Raw genomic sequence first — 11,893 nt, forward strand, 5'->3', positions numbered from 1 at the left:
TAAAAGCATCTCGCGCTGTGAAGGGGCCAGGCTTTCAGCAGCTGCCCAGGGGATGGTTTTAGAGGGCGACCGCCTAACGAGGGCCAGCAAAAGTAACGTCTTCTTCTTCAAAGAAGCTTGTGTAACTAACCCAATCAGACAGCTGCCCAGGAGCTAACCTCAGTGCTAGGAAGGAGCGGGAGGGAATTGAGGGGGTGGTTCCTGCTAAGGCCCTGAAATAATAATAAGACAGGCAGGAGAGTCTGACGCATGGTGGCGGAAAAGCTGCAGGTGCAAATAGGGAATGTGGTCTCGTGCGAGCAACTTGTGCATGCTCGCTGTGTGTGAGTGTGCGCTTCCTAGGTACGGCGAGCTGCAGACAGTCAAAAGGGTTGCTCCCTTTCATTAAAAGTTAATCCCCGGCTGCAGGCTATTAGAAAGCAACTAACCGCGCTCTACTCACCCTACCCAGGTCTACCGGTGAGTCTCGCCGCTGCTCCCGGCCTGTGGCATTGGCCGCGACGGTGACGTTCCGTCGACAGCGCGGCAGCCGATCAGTGAGCTCAGCGGCTCTGAGTGGGGCGTTCTGTCTACAAGACCTTTTTAAGGAGCCAGCAAAAAAGTGAAGAGAAAGGAAAGCACAAAAGCACCTTGTCTTACTAAGCACTGGAAAGGGCAGCCGGCAACCGAACGTCAAAGTAGAAAAGCAGCAAGTGAGAGGCCTGTCTCCGCCTACGGCCACACCACCCTGAACACGCCCGATCTCGTCTGATCTTGGAAGATAAGCAGGGTTGGACCTGGTTAGTACTTGGATGGGAGACCGCCTGGGAATACCAGGTGCTGTAGGCTTTTGCTTTTTCTTACTTCCACCAGCAAGGGTCACTCTCCTCTATGCCTTTTTTCCATTCCTTTTTTCACAAGCGCACACATGCTCCTTTCTTCTTTTCATTTGCTTTCTCTCTTGCGCTATTTAATCCTTGCAAAATACCAGCATCCTTCTCATCACCGTGGGCCTCCAGCATTGTTGCTTATTTACTTTTAATACTAGGCTTCTTTTCACCAGGACCAGCGACTCCCGCATGACTGGAGGCAACCACCGCTGACCTGGAGGCAACCACTGGTAACCTGGAGGCCAGTTTACAGCACAACCCAAGCAAAACACCTTTGCAGGCCACACGACCCCCCCCGAAGAGCAGCTCAAATTCACTCGCAACCATCTCACCCTCTTCCTTCATTCACTCCTGGGCGTTTCGCTCCACCCCAAGTTGCGGGTCCAGCTTGCTCTTTCTGTCACATCCCCGCGATGAACGGTTTAGCCTGCAGGAGACCCTGCGCCAAGCCATTTTTAAACACATCTGATGCGGCAGGTGTTTCATTGCTCAACAAACAACACCTATAGGGACGGCACAGCCTATGCATCGGTCCTTCGGAGACCGCCCCAGAACGGCCAGAGTTCTCGTCCCCACGCGAGCCTGAGGAAGGCTGGCCAGGCTATGGGCCAAGCAGCGTCTAGTGGCCATACCACCTTGGATACGTCCGATCTCGGAAGCAAAGCAGAGATGGGTTCGGAAATACTTGGTTGGGACACCTCCTGAGAACACCAGGTATTGTAGACAATTTTGATGACGTTTTGCCATCTTGCCCAGCTCGGCTAGCATTGAGTGGCGCCTTGCTGGACACCGACCTTACGTAAAGTAGAGGCTGGAAGTCCCAAGCCTCCCAAGCCCCCCAAGACCTCTAAGATAAGGACGCAACCCCGCCGCCTCTACCAGGCCTCACACCGAGCTCCTTGCCACGGCTAGGAGTGCTTATTGACCCCGCAGCCGGCCGTATGCAAATGATGGCGTTAAAAGCATCTCGCGCTGTGAAGGGGCCAGGCTTTCAGCAGCTGCTCAGGGGATGGTTTTAGAGGGCGACCGCCTAACGAGGGCCAGCAGAAGTAACGTCTTCTTCTTCAAAGAAGCTTGTGTAACTAACCCAATCAGACAGCTGCCCAGGAGCTAACCTCAGTGCTAGGAAGGAGCGGGAGGGAATTGAGGGGATGGTTCCTGCTAAGGCCCTCAAATAATAATAAGAGAGGCAGGAGAGTCTGACGCATGGTGGCGGAAAAGCTGCAGGTGCAAATAGGGAATGTGGTCTCGTGCGAGCAACTTGTGCATGCTCGCTGTGTGTGAGTGTGCGCTTCCTAGGTACGGCGCGCTGCAGACAGTCAAAAGGGTTGCTCCCTTTCATTAAAAGTTAATCCCCGGCTGCAGGCTATTAGAAAGCAACTAACCGCGCTCTACTCACCCTACCCAGGTCTACCGGTGAGTCTCGCCGCTGCTCCCGGCCTGTGGCATTGGCCGCGACGCTGACGTTCCGTCGACAGCGCGGCAGCCGATCAGTGAGCTCAGCGGCTCTGAGCGGGGCGTTCTGTCTACAAGACCTTTTTAAGGAGCCAGCAAAAAAGTGAAGAGAAAGGAAAGCACAAAAGCACAAAAGCACCTTGTCTTACTAAGCACTGGAAAGGGCAGCCGGCAACCGGACGTCAAAGTGGAAAAGCAGCAAGTGAGAGGCCTGTCTCTGCCTACGGCCACACCACCCTGAACACGCCCGATCTTGTCTGATCTTGGAAGCTAAGCAGGGTCAGGCCTGGTTAGTACTTGGATGGGAGGCCGCCTGGGAATACCAGGTGCTGTAGGCTTTTGCTTTTTCTTACTTCCACCAGCAGGGGTCACTCTCCTCTATGCCTTTTTTCCATTCCTTTTTTCACAAGCGCACACATGCTCCTTTCTTCTTTTCATTTGCTTTCTCTCTTGCGCTATTTAATCCTTGCAAAATACCAGCATCCTTCTCATCACCGTGGGCCTCCAGCATTGTTGCTTATTTACTTTTAATACTAGGCTTCTTTTCACCAGGACCAGCGACTCCCGCATGACTGGAGGCAACCACCGCTGACCTGGAGGCAACCACCGGTAACCTGGAGGCCAGTTTACAGCACAACCCAAGCAAAACACCTTTGCAGGCCACACGACCCCCCCGAAGAGCAGCTCAAATTCACTCGCAACCATCTCACCCTCTTCCTTCATTCACTCCTGGGCGTTTCGCTCCACCCCAAGTTGCGGGTCCAGCTTGCTCTTTCTGTCACATCCCCGCGATGAACGGTTTAGCCTGCAGGAGACCCTGCGCCGAGCCATTTTTAAACACATCTGATGCGGCAGGTGTTTCATTGCTCAACAAACAACACCTATAGGGACGGCACAGCCTATGCATCGGTCCTTCGGAGACCGCCCCAGAACGGCCAGAGTTCTCGTCCCCACGCGAGCCTGAGGAAGGCTGGCCAGGCTATGGGCCAAGCAGCGTCTAGTGGCCATACCACCTTGGATACGTCCGATCTCGCAAGCAAAGCAGAGATGGGTTCGGAAATACTTGGTTGGGACACCTCCTGAGAACACCAGGTATTGTAGACAATTTTGATGACGTTTTGCCATCTTGCCCAGCTCGGCTAGCATGGAGTGGCGCCTTGCTGGACACCGACCTTACGTAAAGTAGAGGCTGGAAGTCCCAAGCCTCCCAAGCCCCCCAAGACCTCTAAGATAAGGACGCAACCCCGCCGCCTCTACCAGGCCTCACACCGAGCTCCTTGCCACGGCTAGGAGTGCTTATTGACCCCGCAGCCGGCCGTATGCAAATGATGGCGTTAAAAGCATCTCGCGTTGTGAAGGGGCCAGGCTTTCAGCAGCTGCCCAGGGGATGGTTTTAGAGGGCGACCGCCTAACGAGGGCCAGCAGAAGTAACGTCTTCTTCTTCAAAGAAGCTTGTGTAACTAACCCAATCAGACAGCTGCCCAGGAGCTAACCTCAGTGCTAGGAAGGAGCGGGAGGGAATTGAGGGGGTGATTCCTGCTAAGGCCCTGAAATAATAATAAGACAGGCAGGAGAGTCTGACGCATGGTGGCGGAAAAGCTGCAGGTGCAAATAGGGAATGTGGTCTCGTGCGAGCAACTTGTGCATGCTCGCTGTGTGTGAGTGTGCGCTTCCTAGGTACGGCGCGCTGCAGACAGTCAAAAGGGTTGCTCCCTTTCATTAAAAGTTAATCCCCGGCTGCAGGCTATTAGAAAGCAACTAACCGCGCTCTACTCACCCTACCCAGGTCTACCGGTGAGTCTCGCCGCTGCTCCCGGCCTGTGGCATTGGCCGCGACGCTGACGTTCCGTCGACAGCGCGGCAGCCGATCAGTGAGTTCAGCGGCTCTGAGCGGGGCGTTCTGTCTACAAGACCTTTTTAAGGAGCCAGCAAAAAAGTGAAGAGAAAGGAAAGCACAAAAGCACCTTGTCTTACTAAGCACTGGAAAGGGCGGCCGGCAACCGGACGTCAAAGTGGAAAAGCAGCAAGTGAGAGGCCTGTCTCTGCCTACGGCCACACTACCCTGAACACACCCGATCTTGTCTGATCTCGGAAGCTAAGCAGGGTTGGGACTGGTTAGTACTTGGATGGGAGACCACATGGGAATACCAGGTGCTGTAGGCTTTTGCTTTTTCTTACTTCCACCAGCAGGGGTCACTCTCCTCTATGCCTTTTTTCCATTCCTTTTTTCACAAGCGCACACATGCTCCTTTCTTCTTTTCATTTGCTTTCTCTCTTGCGCTATTTAATCCTTGCAAAATACCAGCATCCTTCTCATCACCGTGGGCCTCCAGCATTGTTGCTTATTTACTTTTAATACTAGGCTTCTTTTCACCAGGACCAGCGACTCCCGCATGACTGGAGGCAACCACCGGTAACCTGGAGGCCAGTTTACAGCACAACCCAAGCAAAACACCTTTGCAGGCCACACGACCCCCCCGAAGAGCAGCTCAAATTCACTCGCAACCATCTCACCCTCTTCCTTCATTCACTCCTGGGCGTTTCGCTCCACCCCAAGTTGCGGGTCCAGCTTGCTCTTTCTGTCACATCCCCGCGATGAACGGTTTAGCCTGCAGGAGACCCTGCGCCGAGCCATTTTTAAACACATCTGATGCGGCAGGTGTTTCATTGCTCAACAAACAACACCTATAGGGACGGCACAGCCTATGCATCGGTCCTTCGGAGACCGCCCCAGAACTGCCAGAGTTCTCGTCCCCACGCGAGCCTGAGGAAGGCTGGCCGGGCGATGGGCCAAGCAGCGTCTACTGGCCATACCACCATGGATACGTCCGATCTCGGAAGCAAAGCAGAGATGGGTTCGGAAATACTTGGTTGGGACACCTCCTGAGAACACCAGGTATTGTAGACAATTTTGATGACGTTTTGCCATCTTGCCCAGCTCGGCTAGCATGGAGTGGCGCCTTGCTGGACACCGACCTTACGTAAAGTAGAGGCTGGAAGTCCCAAGCATCCCAAGCCCCCCAAGACCTCTAAGATAAGGACGCAACCCCGCCGCCTCTACCAGGCCTCACACCGAGCTCCTTGCCACGGCTAGGAGTGCTTATTGACCCCGCAGCCGGCCGTATGCAAATGATGGCGTTAAAAGCATCTCGCGCTGTGAAGGGGCCAGGCTTTCAGCAGCTGCTCAGGGGATGGTTTTAGAGGGCGACCGCCTAACGAGGGCCAGCAGAAGTAACGTCTTCTTCTTCAAAGAAGCTTGTGTAACTAACCCAATCAGACAGCTGCCCAGGAGCTAACCTCAGTGCTAGGAAGGAGCGGGAGGGAATTGAGGGGATGGTTCCTGCTAAGGCCCTGAAATAATAATAAGAGAGGCAGGAGAGTCTGACGCATGGTGGCGGAAAAGCTGCAGGTGCAAATAGGGAATGTGGTCTCGTGCGAGCAACTTGTGCATGCTCGCTGTGTGTGAGTGTGCGCTTCCTAGGTACGGCGCGCTGCAGACAGTCAAAAGGGTTGCTCCCTTTCATTAAAAGTTAATCCCCGGCTGCAGGCTATTAGAAAGCAACTAACCGCGCTCTACTCACCCTACCCAGGTCTACCGGTGAGTCTCGCCGCTGCTCCCGGCCTGTGGCATTGGCCGCGACGCTGACGTTCCGTCGACAGCGCGGCAGCCGATCAGTGAGCTCAGCGGCTCTGAGCGGGGCGTTCTGTCTACAAGACCTTTTTAAGGAGCCAGCAAAAAAGTGAAGAGAAAGGAAAGCACAAAAGCACCTTGTCTTACTAAGCACTGGAAAGGGCAGCCGGCAACCGGACGTCAAAGTGGAAAAGCAGCAAGTGAGAAGCCTGTCTCTGACTACGGCCACACCACCCTGAACACGCCCGATCTTGTCTGATCTCGGAAGCTAAGCAGGGTCAGGCCTGGTTAGTACTTGGATGGGAGACCGCCTGGGAATACCAGGTGCTGTAGGCTTTTGCCTTTTCTTACTTCCACCAGCAGGGGTCACTCTCCTCTATGCCTTTTTTCCATTCCTTTTTTCACAAGCGCACACATGCTCCTTTCTTCTTTTCATTTGCTTTCTCTCTTGCGCTATTTAATCCTTGCAAAATACCAGCATCCTTCTCATCACCGTGGGCCTCCAGCATTGTTGCTTATTTACTTTTAATACTAGGCTTCTTTTCACCAGGACCAGCGACTCCCGCATGACTGGAGGCAACCACCGCTGACCTGGAGGCAACCACCGGTAACCTGGAGGCCAGTTTACAGCACAACCCAAGCAAAACACCTTTGCAGGCCACACAACCCCCCCGAAGAGCAGCTCAAATTCACTCGCAACCATCTCACCCTCTTCCTTCATTCACTCCTAGGCGTTTCGCTCCACCCCAAGTTGCGGGTCCAGCTTGCTCTTTCTGTCACATCCCCGCGATGAACGGTTTAGCCTGCAGGAGACCCTGCGCCGAGCCATTTTTAAACACATCTGATGCGGCAGGTGTTTCATTGCTCAACAAACAACACCTATAGGGACGGCACAGCCTATGCATCGGTCCTTCGGAGACCGCCCTAGAACGGCCAGAGTTCTCGTCCCCACGCGAGCCTGAGGAAGGCTGGCCGGGCGATGGGCCAAGCAGCTTCTACTGGCCATACCACCTTGGATACGTCCGATCTCGGAAGCAAAGCAGAGATGGGTTCGGAAATACTTGGTTGGGACACCTCCTGAGAACACCAGGTATTGTAGACAATTTTGATGACGTTTTGCCATCTTGCCCAGCTCGGCTAGCATTGAGTGGCGCCTTGCTGGACACCGACCTTACGTAAAGTAGAGGCTGGAAGTCCCAAGCCTCCCAAGCCCCCCAAGACCTCTAAGATAAGGACGCAACCCCGCCGCCTCTACCAGGCCTCACACCGAGCTCCTTGCCACGGCTAGGAGTGCTTATTGACCCCGCAGCCGGCCGTATGCAAATGATGGCGTTAAAAGCATCTCGCGCTGTGAAGGGGCCAGGCTTTCAGCAGCTGCTCAGGGGATGGTTTTAGAGGGCGACCGCCTAACGAGGGCCAGCAGAAGTAACGTCTTCTTCTTCAAAGAAGCTTGTGTAACTAACCCAATCAGACAGCTGCCCAGGAGCTAACCTCAGTGCTAGGAAGGAGCGGGAGGGAATTGAGGGGATGGTTCCTGCTAAGGCCCTCAAATAATAATAAGAGAGGCAGGAGAGTCTGACGCATGGTGGCGGAAAAGCTGCAGGTGCAAATAGGGAATGTGGTCTCGTGCGAGCAACTTGTGCATGCTCGCTGTGTGTGAGTGTGCGCTTCCTAGGTACGGCGCGCTGCAGACAGTCAAAAGGGTTGCTCCCTTTCATTAAAAGTTAATCCCCGGCTGCAGGCTATTAGAAAGCAACTAACCGCGCTCTACTCACCCTACCCAGGTCTACCGGTGAGTCTCGCCGCTGCTCCCGGCCTGTGGCATTGGCCGCGACGCTGACGTTCCGTCGACAGCGCGGCAGCCGATCAGTGAGCTCAGCGGCTCTGAGCGGGGCGTTCTGTCTACAAGACCTTTTTAAGGAGCCAGCAAAAAAGTGAAGAGAAAGGAAAGCACAAAAGCACCTTGTCTTACTAAGCACTGGAAAGGGCAGCCGGCAACCGGATGTCAAAGTGGAAAAGCAGCAAGTGAGAGGCTTGTCTCTGCCTACGGCCACACCACCCTGAACACACCCGATCTCGTCTGATCTTGGAAGCTAAGCAGGGTTGGGCCTGGTTAGTACTTGGATGGGAGACCGCCTGGGAATACCAGGTGCTGTAGGCTTTTGCTTTTTCTTACTTCCACCAGCAGGGGTCATTCTCCTCTATGCCTTTTTTCCATTCCTTTTTTCACAAGCGCACACATGCTCCTTTCTTCTTTTCATTTGCTTTCTCTCTTGCGCTATTTAATCCTTGCAAAATACCAGCATCCTTCTCATCACCGTGGGCCTCCAGCATTGTTGCTTATTTACTTTTAATACTAGGCTTCTTTTCACCAGGACCAGCGACTCCCGCATGACTGGAGGCAACCACCGCTGACCTGGAGGCAACCACCGGTAACCTGGAGGCCAGTTTACAGCACAACCCAAGCAAAACACCTTTGCAGGCCACACGACCCCCCCGAAGAGCAGCTCAAATTCACTCGCAACCATCTCACCCTCTTCCTTCATTCACTCCTGGGCGTTTCGCTCCACCCCAAGTTGCGGGTCCAGCTTGCTCTTTCTGTCACATCCCCGCGATGAACGGTTTAGCCTGCAGGAGACCCTGCGCCGAGCCATTTTTAAACACATCTGATGCGGCAGGTGTTTCATTGCTCAACAAACAACACCTATAGGGACGGCACAGCCTATGCATCGGTCCTTCGGAGACCGCCCCAGAACGGCCAGAGTTCTCGTCCCCACGCGAGCCTGAGGAAGGCTGGCCGGGCGATGGGCCAAGCAGCGTCTACTGGCCATACCACCTTGGATACGTCCGATCTCGGAAGCAAAGCAGAGATGGGTTCGGAAATACTTGGTTGGGACACCTCCTGAGAACACCAGGTATTGTAGACAATTTTGATGACGTTTTGCCATCTTGCCCAGCTCGGCTAGCATTGAGTGGCGCCTTGCTGGACACCGACCTTACGTAAAGTAGAGGCTGGAAGTCCCAAGCATCCCAAGCCCCCCAAGACCTCTAAGATAAGGACCCAACCCCGCCGCCTCTACCAGGCCTCACACCGAGCTCCTTGCCACGGCTAGGAGTGCTTATTGACCCCGCAGCCGGCCGTATGCAAATGATGGCGTTAAAAGCATCTCGCGCTGTGAAGGGGCCAGGCTTTCAGCAGCTGCTCAGGGGATGGTTTTAGAGGGCGACCGCCTAACGAGGGCCAGCAGAAGTAACGTCTTCTTCTTCAAAGAAGCTTGTGTAACTAACCCAATCAGACAGCTGCCCAGGAGCTAACCTCAGTGCTAGGAAGGAGCGGGAGGGAATTGAGGGGATGGTTCCTGCTAAGGCCCTGAAATAATAATAAGACAGGCAGGAGAGTCTGACGCATGGTGGCGGAAAAGCTGCAGGTGCAAATAGGGAATGTGGTCTCATGCGAGCAACTTGTGCATGCTCGCTGTGTGTGAGTGTGCGCTTCCTAGGTACGGCGCGCTGCAGACAGTCAAAAGGGTTGCTCCCTTTCATTAAAAGTTAATCCCCGGCTGCAGGCTATTAGAAAGCAACTAACCGCGCTCTACTCACCCTACCCAGGTCTACCGGTGAGTCTCGCCGCTGCTCCCGGCCTGTGGCATTGGCCGCGACGCTGACGTTCCGTCGACAGCGCGGCAGCCGATCAGTGAGCTCAGCGGCTGTGAGCGGGGCGTTCTGTCTACAAGACCTTTTTAAGGAGCCAGCAAAAAAGTGAAGAGAAAGGAAAGCACAAAAGCACCTTGTCTTACTAAGCACTGGAAAGGGCAGCCGGCAACCGGACGTCAAAGTGGAAAAGCAGCAAGTGAGAGGTCTGTCTCTGCCTACGGCCACACCACCCTGAACACGCCCGATCTTGTCTGATCTCGGAACCCAAGCAGGGTCAGGCCTGGTTAGTACTTGGATGGGAGACCACCTGGGAATACCAGGTGCTGTAGGCTTTTGCTTTTTCTTACTTCCACCAGCAGGGGTCACTCTCCTCTATGTCTTTTTTCCATTCATTTTTTCACAAGCGCACACATGCTCCTTTCTTCTTTTCATTTGCTTTCTCTCTTGCGCTATTTAATCCTTGCAAAATACCAGCATCCTTCTCATCACCGTGGGCCTCCAGCATTGTTGCTTATTTACTTTTAATACTAGGCTTCTTTTCACCAGGACCAGCGACTCCCGCATGACTGGAGGCAACCACCGCTGACCTGGAGGCAACCACCGGTAACCTGGAGGCCAGTTTACAGCACAACCCAAGCAAAACACCTTTGCAGGCCACACGACCCCCCCGAAGAGCAGCTCAAATTCACTCGCAACCATCTCACCCTCTTCCTTCATTCACTCCTGGGCGTTTCGCTCCACCCCAAGTTGCGGGTCCAGCTTGCTCTTTCTGTCACATCCCCGCGATGAACGGTTTAGCCTGCAGGAGACCCTGTGCCGAGCCATTTTTAAACACATCTGATGCGGCAGGTGTTTCATTGCTCAACAAACAACACCTATAGGGACGGCACAGCCTATGCATCGGTCCTTCGGAGACTGCCCCAGAACGGCCAGAGTTCTCGTCCCCACGCGAGCCTGAGGAAGGCTGGCCGGGCGATGGGCCAAGCAGCGTCTACTGGCCATACCACGTTGGATACGTCCGATCTCGGAAGCAAAGCAGAGATGGGTTCGGAAATACTTGGTTGGGACACCTCCTGAGAACACCAGGTATTGTAGACAATTTTGATGACGTTTTGCCATCTTGCCCAGCTCGGCTAGCATTGAGTGGCGCCTTGCTGGACACCGACCTTACGTAAAGTAGAGGCTGGAAGTCCCAAGCATCCCAAGCCCCCCAAGACCTCTAAGATAAGGACGCAACCCCGCCGCCTCTACCAGGCCTCACACCGAGCTCCTTGCCACGGCTAGGAGTGCTTATTGACCCCGCAGCCGGCCGTATGCAAATGATGGCGTTAAAAGCATCTCGCGCTGTGAAGGGGCCAGGCTTTCAGCAGCTGCCCAGGGGATGGTTTTAGAGGGCGACCGCCTAACGAGGGCCAGCAGAAGTAACGTCTTCTTCTTCAAAGAATCTTGTGTAACTAACCCTATCAGACAGCTGCCCAGGAGCTAACCTCAGTGCTAGGAAGGAGCGGGAGGGAATTGAGGGGGTGGTTCCTGCTAAGGCCCTGAAATAATAATAAGACAGGCAGGAGAGTCTGACGCATGGTGGCGGAAAAGCTGCAGGTGCAAATAGGGAATGTGGTCTCGTGCGGGCAACTTGTGCATGCTCGCTGTGTGTGAGTGTGCGCTTCCTAGGTACGGCGCGCTGCAGTCAAAAGGGTTGCTCCCTTTCATTAAAAGTTAATCCCCGGCTGCAGGCTATTAGAAAGCAACTAACCGCGCTCTACTCACCCTACCCAGGTCTACCGGTGAGTCTCGCCGCTGCTCCCGGCCTGTGGCATTGGCCGCGACGCTGACGTTCTGTCGACAGCGCGGCAGCCGATCAGTGAGCTCAGCGGCTCTGAGCGGGGCGTTCTGTCTACAAGACCTTTTTAAGGAGCCAGCAAAAAAGTGAAGAGAAAGGAAAGCACAAAAGCACCTTGTCTTACTAAGCACTGGAAAGGGCGGCCGGCAACCGGACGTCAAAGTGGAAAAGCAGCAAGTGAGAGGCCTGTCTCTGCCTACGGCCACACTACCCTGAACACACCCGATCTTGTCTGATCTCGGAAGCTAAGCAGGGTTGGGCCTGGTTAGTACTTGGATGGGAGACCACATGGGAATACCAGGTGCTGTAGGCTTTTGCTTTTTCTTACTTCCACCAGCAGGGGTCACTCTCCTCTATGCCTTTTTTCCATTCCTTTTTTCACAAGCGCACACATGCTCCTTTCTTCTTTTCATTTGCTTTCTCTCTTGCGCTATTTAATCCTTG

At 54.2% G+C, this 11,893-nt stretch overlaps 7 non-coding genes across 7 annotated transcripts; all 7 read left to right on the plus strand.

The window, feature by feature from the left end:
• Nucleotides 1–709: 709 nt before the first annotated feature.
• On the plus strand, nucleotides 710–828 carry LOC141269809 (5S ribosomal RNA). Its single transcript, XR_012321542.1, has one exon. It is a non-coding gene; the product is annotated as a 5S ribosomal RNA (ribosomal RNA).
• A 1,715-nt stretch (nucleotides 829–2,543) lies between these two features.
• Nucleotides 2,544–2,662, plus strand: LOC141266934 (5S ribosomal RNA). Its single transcript, XR_012320953.1, has one exon. It is a non-coding gene; the product is annotated as a 5S ribosomal RNA (ribosomal RNA).
• A 1,706-nt stretch (nucleotides 2,663–4,368) lies between these two features.
• Nucleotides 4,369–4,487, plus strand: LOC141266464 (5S ribosomal RNA). Its single transcript, XR_012320500.1, has one exon. It is a non-coding gene; the product is annotated as a 5S ribosomal RNA (ribosomal RNA).
• A 1,685-nt stretch (nucleotides 4,488–6,172) lies between these two features.
• Nucleotides 6,173–6,291, plus strand: LOC141266615 (5S ribosomal RNA). The gene has a single exon (XR_012320645.1). It is a non-coding gene; the product is annotated as a 5S ribosomal RNA (ribosomal RNA).
• A 1,706-nt stretch (nucleotides 6,292–7,997) lies between these two features.
• Nucleotides 7,998–8,116, plus strand: LOC141266794 (5S ribosomal RNA). The gene has a single exon (XR_012320818.1). It is a non-coding gene; the product is annotated as a 5S ribosomal RNA (ribosomal RNA).
• A 1,706-nt stretch (nucleotides 8,117–9,822) lies between these two features.
• Nucleotides 9,823–9,941, plus strand: LOC141267112 (5S ribosomal RNA). The gene has a single exon (XR_012321127.1). It is a non-coding gene; the product is annotated as a 5S ribosomal RNA (ribosomal RNA).
• Nucleotides 9,942–11,643: 1,702 nt separating this feature from the next.
• Nucleotides 11,644–11,762, plus strand: LOC141268684 (5S ribosomal RNA). The gene has a single exon (XR_012321429.1). It is a non-coding gene; the product is annotated as a 5S ribosomal RNA (ribosomal RNA).
• The last annotated feature ends 131 nt before the right edge of the window (nucleotides 11,763–11,893 follow it).

The sequence above is a fragment of the Phyllobates terribilis genome, unplaced genomic scaffold, assembly GCF_046119375.1.
Source record: "Phyllobates terribilis strain yellow unplaced genomic scaffold, ASM4611937v1 Scaffold_4__5_contigs__length_816908805, whole genome shotgun sequence".
Classification (NCBI taxonomy): domain Eukaryota; kingdom Metazoa; phylum Chordata; class Amphibia; order Anura; family Dendrobatidae; genus Phyllobates; species Phyllobates terribilis.